Source organism: Pipistrellus kuhlii, unplaced genomic scaffold (genome assembly GCF_014108245.1).
Source record: "Pipistrellus kuhlii isolate mPipKuh1 unplaced genomic scaffold, mPipKuh1.p scaffold_m20_p_3, whole genome shotgun sequence".
NCBI classification, from domain to species: domain Eukaryota; kingdom Metazoa; phylum Chordata; class Mammalia; order Chiroptera; family Vespertilionidae; genus Pipistrellus; species Pipistrellus kuhlii.
Window position 1 is genome coordinate 93,128,280 of NW_023425529.1, and position 13,438 is coordinate 93,141,717.

The following is a 13,438-nucleotide window of genomic DNA, read 5'->3' on the forward strand; positions in this document are numbered from 1 at the left end:
AGAGGTATTTTTTTTTAAGTTTTTATTAATTTCAGAGAGGAGAAGGGAGAGGGAGAGAAGGATAGAAACATCATCAATGAGAGAAAATCATTGAGTGATTGCCTGCTTTCTGCACACCGCTTATTGGAGATCAAGCCCACAACCCAGGCATGTGTCCTGTATGGGAATTAAACCTCGACTTCCTGGTTCATGGGTTGACACTGAGCATCACCGGCCAGGCTAGAAGTCTTACTTAATCACATCAGCTGGCCATGATTTCTTTCTATTATGCCATTTTGCTTGTAGCACATCTATTATTTGCTAGGGCTGCCACAAACTTTTGGAGTGAGGATTCAGGATCTGGAAAAGGGGCCACACAAAAATGTAGACACTAGACAAGAAATATGAATTTAGAAGGCATGGAGGCCAGGCAAAAACCTTTCTCTAGGGGAGAGGCTTCCAGAAGCCCTAGTCCTGTTTGCTTTTATTCAATTTTAAAATGCACATCTTGCCCTCAGGCAGGCAGGCAATCTGGAGGCAGACAGACTATCTTATTTTTTTTAATTTTTTAAATTTTTTAATTAAATTATTATCTGTGTACATATTTTAACATTCCCCCCCTCCCAGACAGACTATCTTAAAGATCAGTAAATATTAGTAAAGATTTACTTTGAGACTGTTAGGTCTGGAAATTGCTTGAGCCACCATTATCTTGACAGAACACTTGGTGTATAGCTTTGGCCTTGCCAAAGCTCAAGGTTCATCAGTCTTCCAAGTTTCTTGTTGCATTTTCATGATAGTGTTGACAATGGATAGCTTCCAGGATAGGACTTTCATAACAAAGTGCCACAAACTATGGTTTAACACCTCAGAACTTTATTGTGATGGTGGCCTGAACTGGAATGTAGAAGTGAGTAAGGTGATAAGGAAGCTATAGAACTTCAGGTCAACTTTTATGCACCCACTCTGCTCTAAAAACACAGCAGTACTAAATGTAAATTAAAAAAATAGAAAACCAACAGACAACTTCAGGCTCAAACCTCCATCTTACCCAGCCCCCAATAAATGAAACAAAAAAAAATTGGATTGACCACCCAGCTGGTGTTGCTCAGTGGTTGAGCTTCAACCTGTGAACTAAGAGGTCGATTCCATGTCAGGGCACATGCCTGGGTTATAGGTTTGATCCCCAGGAAGGGGTGTCAGCAGGCAGCCAATCACTGATTCTCATCATTGATGTTTCTCTCTATCCCTCCCCCCCTTCCTCTCTCTCTAAAATCAATAAAAACATATTTTTTTAGAAATTGTATTGATCAACTCTTAGAATTGTCACATCTAACAGAAACTAGCAGGCACACAGAAGTTCCCTGACCTGGAACTAAGCTGCCTCTGGCCTAGTGGCTAGATCTATGGTGTTCCCACTGTTACCACAGCCAGAAACTTTAAAATGCCATCTTAAGTTATAGTTTTGAACTGAGAGCTGAGGTAAAAATAAGAGCAACTAGAGGCATCTATGAAACCATTAAACAGGTTTTATGGAAACCATGTAGCAGTCAAGAAAATAAAACTTCTTCAGTCCAATTGAAGATAAGAAATAAAACTGGGGGAAAGCAACAAAATAGGATTGGAAACAGAAAGCACACAAGAGATGAGAATGTTAACAACTAGCTAAATCAGTAATTACAGTAAATACATATAAACAGAAGAATGCTGTTTAGTTTTCATATAAAGTGCATGAGGGAAATTGGAAGCAACATGTTAACAGCGGAGGTTGCTGTTGTATTTTCCATAGTTCTGCAAAAGGGTGATACTTTTACAATCATTTTTTTTCAATCATTTTTAAGAAGAGGACGATGTCTGGCAAACAGGTGTTAATTAATATCATAATTAACAATGGGGGAGAAAAGGAGACATAGGTAATACTTTCCACACTAAAGAATTATTAAAAACAAATATCATTATTAAAAGTGCAGAAACATGTCCTGTCATTGTGGCTCAGTGGTTGAGCGTGGACCCATGCACCAAGAGGTTGCTGGTTTGATTCCTGGCCAGGGCACATATCCCAGTAGGCGGTATGCAGGAGCAGCAGATCGATGTTTCTAACTTTTTACCTCTCTCTTCCTCTTTCTCTCTAAAATATTTAAAATAAATCAATAAAAAAATTTTTTTTAAGTGCAGAGACAAGCTTTCTCTTGCAGTGGGGAGAAATCTTATCACAGTCTTTTGAATATGCCAGGGTGTGGGGAGGGGTAGGCTGAAATACAACCCACCTCGCCCCCCACCACACACACACACACACACACACACACACACACACACACATAAAATCCTGTTTTTCATTTTTTACTGACAATAAAAATAATCTTCAAGAACTTCAGAGGGTTTTGTCTTGCTTTAGGAACACATGAGCCAGGGAAAGTTGCAAATTTTAACGCCCATCCATGTTTTAATGAAGAGCTCAGAGGAAAGAGGAGTAGGAGCAGATATGGGGCAGGGTGAAGAAAAGAGAGGAGTGGGAGCTGCTTGGAGAAGCTAGAGGCCTATGTCCTCACTTCATTAACCTGTCCTGAGTCCTATGCCTCCTTCCCTCACAGGCCTCCTGCCAGCTCTCCCCCACTGACAGTGTTCTTCCCTGGAGTCCTAGAAGTCCCTTCTTCCTCAGTTACTCCTCCAGCAAACATTCACTGATTACCTGCTTTGTGCCAGGCTCTGTTCTAAGCAGAGAGAACAGAGACAAAATCTTGATTCAGATGTCACTTTTGTTCTTTTTGGTATTCTCTTCAATTCCACAACAAGGTCAGAGTGAGATTTTGGAAAATCAAATATCTTGACACACTTGAATGATTTGAATGTAGCCAACAGGCCTCAAAGGCCCTGCAGCCTTGTTGCCTGCCTAACCCCTCACTCCATCCCCTCACACTTGCTGGAGGCCAGCCCCCCTCACTCACACCTCCCTCCCAATTGCTTCCCTTCCTGAACCTCAGCCCAGGCCTCCTCAGGTCCTCGCAATGCTGCTTTGTCCACAGTGTCCCCTCCCCCTGGTATTTTCCACCTCTCCTTCAGACCTCGTCATCTCTGCCTCCGGGGAGCCTTCCCAGAGCCCTGTGTGTTCTGGCTGCTAAGGAATTAGACCCAAATCTTACATGTCTGACCTCTCCTTCACATGTTACTTGTAAAAGTAACATTCCCTATCACTTAACAGCACAAATGCTATATGCATGAGTAGAGATGGAATCCAGTTTATGGTAGCTTTTTTTCCTTTTAAAATCTTTTTATTTTGAAATAACTTTAAATTTGCAGAAGGGTTATTAAGATAGTGCAGAGATTTCCTATGTAGCCTTCACCCAACTTCCCCTAATGTCAACATCTTATGTAACTATGGTATGTTGATCCAAGCTAAGAAATTAACATTGGTACTGAGAAGGCTAACCCTTATTTTTTAAAACTACTGTTTGAAGTTTTCTGCTATTAGATAGTCCCTTATTCTGTGAGTCAACTCTGTTATTTTTAGATGGCCCCTTACATTGTAAATTAACTTTGCTTTCTAGCTGCTTGAATAATAGGGAAGATAAACTTGGCTAGTCATCTGACATAAGACCTGGAAAAACCCTTATTTGTGTTGAATGGAGACGAGACCACCCAAGAGGCAGAGACCTCTACCCGGGAAATAACTCCAACTAGTCAATTGCTGAGTCTAATTACAAATTTTATTGCAGATTCGAATCTGGGCTGCCGCCGTGGCAATGGCGCGGCCAGAAGCAGCAGCGGTTACAAAGTGGTTTCTTTTTTTTAAAAGTATTTTTCAAATAAGCACATTCTAAGCCAGTGTTTTTCAACCATTTTTGGGCAAAGGCACACTTGTTTCATGAAAAAAATCACGAGGCACACCACCATTAGAAAATGTTAAAAAATTTAACTCTGTGCCTATATTGACTATATATAAAGTAATTCTCTTGAATAGGAATCAAATAAACACAAAGAAAGTATTTTATAATTACTTTATTATGAAATATTAAGTAAACAAAATAGTGAAAAATTATAAAATTCTTGTCTTGTCTGCACCTACGGCACACCAGGCAACATCTCGCGGCACACTAGTGTGCCGCGGAACAGCGGTTGAAAAACGCTGTTCTAAACAAGGGGGGGTGGTGGTCTTAACCTTGTGGTTGCATGCATCGGCCAGATGGCCTAATCTCCCTCCTTGGTTTGTTCTGCTATCTTAGCCTTGACTAACCCAGACTGTTGACTTGGCCTTCAGCCTTGACTAACCTAGACTGTTGACTTGGCCTTCAGGTCCGGGAGGGGTGAGTAGCAACTTTCTATCCTCCAGGTAGGGTTAGTTATTTTTTATTTCTCATTCCCCACTGCTTTTAGTTCCTTAGCAGAGGTCAAATCCTTGGCCTCTTTTCTTTGTAAGCAAGCAAGCAAGTTTACAAAAGCAAGAAATCAGCAGTTAGCTAAACAGCTGTGTCTTCAGCCTGCATGATTCGGCTGTATTGGGTGGTTAGGGCTAATAGCTTAACAGCCTGAACACGCTCTCTAATAAAAGCTATTAATCTATTAATTATGATGGGCCCACAGGTTAGGCCTAGAAGTAAGAGTAGAAGGGGTCCCGCCAAGGCTGATATCAGGGTGGTCAGCCAAGGGGACCAATTGAACAGCCCTTCAAACAAGTCCTCTTGATTTTTTTTTTTTTCAGTCGCTTTTGTAGGGTTTTAATGCTCTCCCTTATCACGCCTGAGTGGTTGGCATAGAAGCAACAAGCCTCTCCCAGTGCTGCACAGAAGCCTCTCTGTTGGAGAAATAACAAGTCTAACCCTCGTCTGTTCTGGAGGACTACCTCCGCCAGGGAGTCCAGGGCTTTTTCTAGGTGGCTGATTTGATCTTGAATGAGCTTGATATCTTTTGAGAACTGGACTGATAGTTTCTGAATCTCAATCTGGCCAGTAGTCAGGGCCGCAGCGCTAACGGCAGCTGAACCGGCAATTCCCAGACCAGCAAGCAATGGGACTAAGAGGGGGGTTCTTTTCTGAAGGCGGAGATGGGCTTCTGGGGATAGGAAATGCTTCATTCCGGAGGGGCCAGCATAGATATAGACCTGGGGGATTATATATATTAAAATGCAGAACTAAGGCTCTCGGCTTCTTTCAGCTATCAGACACCGAGTCAATTTATAAGTGCAAGCAAACCAAACCCCTTCAGGGGCAATCAATACCTGGGTGTTGCGGGAAATTTTTATGCTGCTATTATAATTCTGGAAGTAAGGGGAAACTGACAAGGAGTAATGTCCTCCTATGAAATAGGACCCTTCCCCTTGGAGGTCCCCCAGGGTTAATGAGGCCGCCCCTCCTTCCAGGCAAGTTGCTAGATCAGCAAGATGCTGATCATCAAGGGTGGTGTTTTTCACTTCCTTTTCCTCTGTTTCTATTTTTAGGCTGGCGGCCAGACCTACATAGTAAGGGGGTGAGGGATTTAAGCATAACCAGCAACTATCGGTGGTTGCTTGGTTGGAGCTATTCAGGAGAGTAAAAACTGAATCTAGAGTCCTCATGAGTCTGGCCTGTGGAACAGGAACAGGAGGGATAGTGGTTCTTGGTTTCCCCCCAGTGGATACAATTGTTGAGGAATTGTGGCCCCAATCTGGTTGACCTGCGGTGGTGGTGGTCCGCGATGGGCTCCTTGTGGGCTGAGGTGGAGGGTTCGGTCTGGGCCTAGGCAATGCTTGGGGGTTTAATACTCCATTTGGGCCTATGGGAAGCCGGGGCCCTTTGGCTCTCATCTTTTGGATAGTGAACAGGGTTCCTAGGTCAGTGCCTGCTATATATAAGCGGAGGCACCAAGTCTTTCCTGTAGGCCAAAATGGGCTTCCTCCATCTCGGATAGTCACGACCATTGGATTACACTGGGTAGAGACTGAACATCTCTCAGGCCTTGGGTCAATTAGCCTGGCAAATTTAATGTCCGGGTCTCCTTGTTTCCAGTGCGCAAAAGTCTCACAACCTCAATGGCGACAATAAAAATCCTTGATGTTTTTACATTGGTGTCGCTCTTTTCTCTCTGGACATTCATAATGCTGAGTGTATTATAGCTGCCGAGCTACGTACATATTTCTATCTCCATATGAGGAACACGCCATCCTTCCCAGTTCTGACATGACCATGCTCTTCTCTCGGCCCCTAAGGCCCAGTGCATCACAAGGCTCATTTTTAAAGAACTGGCTCAGGTCCACTCGGAAACTGGGGGTTCCAGAGTAGGTGGTATTCTCGGCTAATGTGGTTCCATCGGTTGTGAGAACCAACACCTATCTAGATTGGAGGGGAACTGTTGCTCCTCCCCAGCCTACAATCAAAATCAGGGGTACTGTCCTGACCCACCATCTCGAGTTAATTTGACTTTTAAGGGGTCTGAAGTAGTCTCTACCCGCCATGTCCCGTTGTCGTCCTGAGGCGGTGCTTTCTTCAACCGGGTGTGGTGAATCCAGGCAGTCTTCCCCGCCACTGGAGCTGCTGTCGGTGTGCTGATGATAACCTGGTAGGGTCCCTCCCAGCGGGGTGTCAGCTGCGCTGGGTTGATCTTCTTCACGTAGACCAGGTCACCAGGAGTAAAAAGCAGCTTCTCCACTGTGGCTGAGTCTGGATTTGGTCAAGTTTCGTTCAATGCTGCTCGACTCTGGGTTCGGGATGCCTGCAAAGCCTGCAAAGACTTGAGCAAAGTTCGCTGTTTAATGTCAGATAGGTGCTGTAGCCCCAGGCGGGGTACAATGGGTGGCTTCAGCCCGTATAAAACTTCAAAAGGGGAGTACCCTTCCCTGCCCGGAGTGCATCTTACCCAGAGGAGGGCTTGAGGAAGCAAATTCACCCAGTCGCTACTAGTTTTTACTTTCATTTTGGTAATTGTTTTTTTTTATAATTTTGTTTATTTTTTCTACCTGTTTTGAATTTTGAGGGCGATAGGCACAGTGGAGTTTTTATGTTATTTTTAATGTCTCAGCCAATATTTGAGTTAATTTAGCTATAAAGGTAGGACCATTATTTGAGCCTAATCGGAGGGGTAGTTCGAATCGGGGAATTATTTTATTAACTAAGTGCTTTAAGACTATCTGGGTTGTCTCTCCCCTCGTAGGGAAAGCCTCTACCCATCCTGAGAAGGTGTCAATGAATACCAGGAGGTACTTGTAACCTCCTCTGGCTGGATTCATTTCAGTGAAGTCGACTTCTCAATGTTCTCCTGGCTGTTCATTTTTTAGGTGGGCACCGCCTCCTTTAATCCGAGGGCTAGGGTTCACATTCACTGTGGCACAAACAGTACACCTCTCGGTTACGTCTTGTGCCATTTTGTATATACCTCGGATCAAGTAGTGCTTCCTTATTAATTCAGCCAGTTTGTTCTCTCCTAAGTGGGTGGTATGATGCGTTTGCTCCACTATCTGCCTCCCCACTGCTTTTGGGAGTAGCACTCTCCCTCTTAGCAACTGATACTAGCCGTTTGAGGACTTAGTCCCCCCTAGCTTCCTAGCCAGTTCATCATCTTCTTTTGAATATGAAGGGATTATGGTTGGTTGGTTTTCCTTGACCGGGGAGGGGGTGACCGATAATGCATGTGCCTGCCCCTCCCGGGCCACAGTTCTTGTCGTTTCATCTGCGAACTGGTTCTCTTTTGCCTCCAAGGAATCACCTCGTTGGTGGCCCTTACAGTGTATAACGGCCACCTTGCGGGGTTTCCACACGGCCACTAGGAGAGATAATATTTCTGTTGCATGTTTAATGTTCTTTCCTCCGGCCGTGAGGAGGCCTCTCTCCTTATAGATGGCCCCGTGCATGTGAAGAGTGGCAAAAGCATACCTGCTATCAGTGGAGATGTTGAGAGCTTTTTCTTCTCCCCACTCCAAGGCTTGAGTGAGGGCTATTAATTTGGCCTTCTGGGCGGAGGTACCTCGTGGTAGTGCCTGAGCCCAGATCATAGTGTTCAAAGTGACAACGGCTGCACCGGCCACTCTCTCTCCGTCCAAGAGGTAGCTGCTGCCATCTGTGAAAAGAGTTACCTCGGCATCCGCTAGGGGTTGATCCTTCAGGTCCGGGCGGGCAGTGGTTAGAGTGTCCAGATAATCTCCACAGTGGTGGAAAGGCAACGTCCCGTCCGTCTCCGGCAACAAGGTGGCAGGATTGAGCGCCGATGTCTGGCGGAATTGAATGTGGGGAGGGTCTAACAACAGTACCTGATACTGTGTGATCCGGGCATTCGTCATCCACCTGTCCGGAGGGATGCGGAGCAGCCCCTCAAGGTTGTGGGCTGAAGTCACCTCCAGGTTCTGGCCAAACGTCAGCTTGGTGGCTTCTCGCACAAGGAGGGCGGCTGCTGCAACAGTTCGTAGGCACCCGGCCAGCCAGCGGCAACAGGATCCAGTCTCTTAGACAAGTAAGCCACTGGCCTCTTCCAGGGTCCTAGAGTTTGGGTGAGCACCCCCTTTGCCACCCCCTGTCCTTCGGCCACAAAAAGCTGAAAGGGCTTCTCCAGGTCAGGTAGGCTGAGGGCCGGGGCTTGAAGGAGGGCCTGCTTAAGAGTTTGGAAGGCCTCTTCCTCCTTCTCTGTCCAAATTAAAGGTCCTGCTCCCCCAGCCGTAGCTGTGTGGAGGGGCTTAGCCATTTCTGCAAAGCCTGGTATCCACAGGCGACAATAGCCCACAGTCCCTAGGAATTCCTGGACCTGCCGCTTAGTCTTCGGGACTGGTATTTGGAGGACCGCTTGGATTTTGCTTTTTGCTAAGGACCGAGCCCCTTCCTTTATTCGAAAACCCAGATAAGTAACTTCCTTGCTGCACAATTGGGCCTTGCGGGCGGAGACACGGTATCCTTGTTCACCCAAGGTCCTTAGCAAATTTTTAGTTACCTTAATGCACTCGCTTTCTTCCTTGGTTGCCACTAGGAGGTCATCTACATACTGAAGGAGTGTGGCTTCAGGGTGCCTGGCACGGAACTCTTGCAAATCTCGACTCAGAGCCTCATCAAACAAGGTGGGGGAGTTCTTGAACCCTTGGGGTAGTCGGGTCCAGGTCAGTTGGCCCGAGTCCCCTTCCTCAGGGTCTGTCCACTCAAAGGCAAATAGCAGCTGACTCTGAGGGTTCAAAGGAAGGCAGAAAAAGGCACCCTTCAGGTCCAGGACACTGTACCACGTACGGTCTGGTGGTAAAAGGCTTAAGAGAGTGTATGGGTTAGGCACGGTGGGATGGATGGTTTCCACTCTCTTATTTACTTCTCTTAAGTCCTGAACCATCCTGTACTCTCCTGTACCCGGCTTCTTAACGGGCAGGAGAGGAGTATTCCAGGGGGACTGTATCGGCACAAGTATCCCTGCTGTTTTAAACTTCTGGATGTTTTTCTTCACTCCTCTCCTTGCTTCCAGGGACATGGGGTACTGTTTAACCCTCACTGGCTGGGCGGTGCTGATAAGCTGGACCTGAATGGGGGGCTGGCCCTTGGCCAACCCGGGGGGGTTCGTCTCTGCCCAGACCTCTGGTATTTCTTTTTGCCATCGGGCTAAGAGGTTTCTCCCCCAGGGGGCTTCTTCCTCAAACAGAAGGTATTCCTCCTCTGCAGGAACAGTAATTAGGAGTTTGCCCCCGTTCAGCCCCACCTGAGGCTCGTTCCTCTTATCAAAGGTGATGGTGGCCCTTAATTTGTGGAGAAGGTCTCTTCCAAGAAGGGGGTCCGGGCACTCTGGTATTACAAGGAAGGGATGGGTTACTAGGCCCTTTCCCAAGTTTATAATTCTTCCCTCCGACAAGGGATAACTCTTGGTAGTGCCGGTAGCCCCCACTACCCGCACTTTCTTGGAGGTGTAGGGGCCCACTGGGGCCTGTACTACAGAATGCGTGGTCTCGGTGTCCACAAGAAAGTCAATGAGTTGCCCTCCTACCGAGAGTTTTAGCCTGGGCTCCCGGAGGGCGGAGGGGCCCCAGGACCCCTAGTCCACCTCCTCCACTAGGACGGGGACAGGGTCTTTTGTTTTTTTTTCCTTTAGCTGGGGGCAGTCTTTCTTCCAATGTTCTTTTTCCTTGCAATAGGCACATTGGTTCTTGCCTAATGATTTCTGCCCGTTGCTCTTGCCTTTTCTAGGTCCCTCTTTCCGGTCCTTGCCTTCTTTGGCAAGTAGGACCTTGGCCATTTTTTGAGTTAATTTTTGGGTAGTTTTTACTGGGTCTTCCCTCTGATCGTATACCTTCTGGGCTATGGCCACCAACTCAGAGAGAGACTTGCCTTGGAAGCTATTTAATTTTTGTAATTTTTTTTTAATATTTGGTGCTGACTGGGAAACAAACTGGAGTACCACAGCAGGTTGGTTCTCCGGAGCCCGAGGGTCAATGGGCGTCCAGGTCCGGTAGGCCTGGAGGAGCCTCTCAAGGTAGGCCGTCGGGCTCTCATTAGGGCCCTGCCGTATGTCAGTTACTTTAGTAAGATTCGTGGGCTTGCGAGCTGCCGCCCGGAGCCCCCTCAAGAAAACCTGGCGATACTGGTGGAGAGCTTCCTCTCCTCCCCGGGCATTTGGATCCCACGCGGGCCTGTTTGAGGGAAATTGTCTCTCAATTTCCAGCTCATTCGCGGTGACCTCCCCCCTCTGGTCTCGCACCTGTTTTCTAGCTTCAGCTCGAATTCTCTCTCTCTCCTCCGTGGTGAAAAGGGTACGGAGGAGTTGTTGGCAATCATCCCAAGTGGGCTGATGTGTATAAAACACGGATTCCAGGAGGGTGATAACTTCCTCCGGAGCCTCAGAGAAGGATGGATTCTGATTTTTCCAATTATAGAGGTCTGAGGTGGTGAAGGGCACATAGGTACGAATTGGCCGTCCTATCTCGTCTCTCTCACCAGTCTCCCTCAGTGGGAACACTCCCACGGGAGGTTCAGGAGCCCCGAACCCCACCCCACTCCGCGTGTGGTGGGGACTGCTGATAGTGGAATCGGGGCTCTCTCTCTCCTCCCGCGGAGGGGCTGTTGGCTCTCTCTCCTCCCACGGGGCCTCCCGAGGGGCTGGAGGCGCCCGATATGGCGGGGGGTCCTCACCCCTTCTGACCCGCCGGGGACTCTCAGGGGGCGCCTGGAGAACCGGGACTTTCTTTCCTCCACTAGCTCCCTTTGCCAAAAGCACCCGGGCAGTCTCTCTCTTCCCTTTTTCCCTTCGGCAACCACAGTCCTTCAGGTACGAGGGTTGATCCACAATGATGTCTATCCAGGTGTCTATGTAAGGGATCTGGTCAGGGTGCCCGGGGTTTCCATAGCACACTGTCCGGACCCTCGCTGAAATTGACATTTTAAATGTCCCTACATCTGGCCAACCAACACCAAAAGTGGGCCACTCTAACTCACAAAATTTTCTAAGATCATAGACATTCACTGTGACCCTGTAGCTCCCAACTCTATTCTCGAAGTCAGCAAAATTCTTCATCAAATACTCAAGAGGGCTCAAGGGGCCCTTTGAATTGTCCTGTCCCATCTTGGCTGTGAGGAAGAGGACAATTAGGATTCCAGTGACCAGAGACCCAACGAAGGTCAGGGGTCCCATGCAAGCACGGTCGCCGGCGCAAAGGCGATCTTCACTGCCTTTCGGGGTCCCAGCAGGGGAAGAACAGGCGTTTCCCAGGGACCAACCAAGAGTCGCGGCGCAATTCACACACAATAATAATAATAATAATAATAAATAGCATTCCTAGAAGTACCAACAACCAGATATACTATAACATTTTTTCAGTTACACCCACTCAAACATCAAGAAATCAAGACTGCAGGTGGGGCGTCCCCCACTCCAGACGGATCTGAGAACTTCTGGCAGCGTCCCGCCGTTCTCAGATCCCAAGCGCTCGTGAGCAACCAAGTACAAGAAACACTTACCGGCGCCGTTCAAGTAGTCCGGACGACGAGAATGGGGCGTCTGCCCATCTGGGGGTCTCTGATCCCGGACGAGCCCCCAAATGTTGAATGGAGACGAGACCACCCAAGAGGCAGAGACCCCTACCCGGGAAATAACTCCAACTAGTCAATTGCGGAGTCTAATTACAAATTTTATTGCAGATTCGAATCTGGGCTGCCGCCATGGCAATGGCGCGGCCAGAAGCAGCAGTGGTTACAAAGCGTTTTTTTTTTGTTTGTTTGTTTGTTTTTTTAAGTATTCTTCAAACAAGCACATTCCAAACAAGGGGGGGTGGTGGTCTTAACCTTGTGGTTGCATGCATCGGCCAGATGGCCTAATCTCCCTCCTTGGTTTGTTCTGCTATCTTAGCCTTGACTATCCCAGACTGCTGATTTGGCCTTCAGCCTTGACTAACCTAGACTGTTGACTTGGCCTTCAGGTCCGGGAGGGGTGAGTAGCAACTTTCTATCCTCCAGGTAGGGTTAGTTATTTTTTATTTCTCAATTTGGGAGACAAAGGGAGTGGAAAGATATAAATAGGGAAAGCTTCCTCCACGTTTTTGCTCAGAAATTTGGGAGACATTTCCCTCTGGACCCACTGGCGTAATAAATAGTGTAACTCCATTTCTCTGGGTGTTGCTTGGTTTTTCTCTGGTCTTCTATAAGCATCATTTCTTCTGTAAATCACAATACTTTGAACTGAACTGCAAATTGATATTTACTGGTAATGTCCTTTTCTGTCCCAGGATATCACATGGCATTTACTTGTTACATGTTCTTAGTCTTCTCTAATCTCTGGCTATTTTTCAGTCTTTCCTTGCTTTGCATGGGAAAATACTTTATGAAAGTACTGGCCGAATATTTTGTGGAATGTCCCTCAATTTGCATTTATCTAATGTTTTCCTATACATAGACTGGGGTACAGATTTGGGAGAAGAAAACTACAGAGATGACCCTCCCCCCCCCCCCCCCTCATGTCCTGCCAGGGTAGACATGATGCAACATGCCTTCTTACTGGTGACGTATTGGCCTTGATCACTTGGTTAAAGGGTTGTCGCCACTGTGAAGTCACATTTCCCCCTTTCCCTACATTAGTCATTAGAAAAACAGTCCGCAAGCCCTGGCCAGCGGGGGTCAGGGGTTAGAGAATTGGCCTGCATACTAAAGGGCTGAGGGTTCAATTCCCAGTAAAGGGCATGTACCTGGGTTGCAGGTTTAATCCCTGCCTTGGTTGAGGCACATGTGGGAGGCAACCAATCTACTTGTCTCTCTAAAATTGGTGTTTCTTTCTCTCTCCCCTTCCCTCCCTTCCACTCAATCTCTCTCTCTCTCTCTCTCTCTAAAAAAAAAAAAAAAAGATAAAATTATCCTCAAGTGAGGATTAGAAAGAAAGAAAGAAAGAAAGAAAGAAAGAAACTCATTAAATCCAACCACACACAAAGGGAGAAGAGTTCAATTAAATTGGAGGGAGGGCCGAAACCTTTTTGGCTCAGTGGTAGAGCGTCAGTCTGCAGACTGAAAGGTCCCATGTTTGATTCCGGTCAAGGGCATCTGCGTTGGTTGTC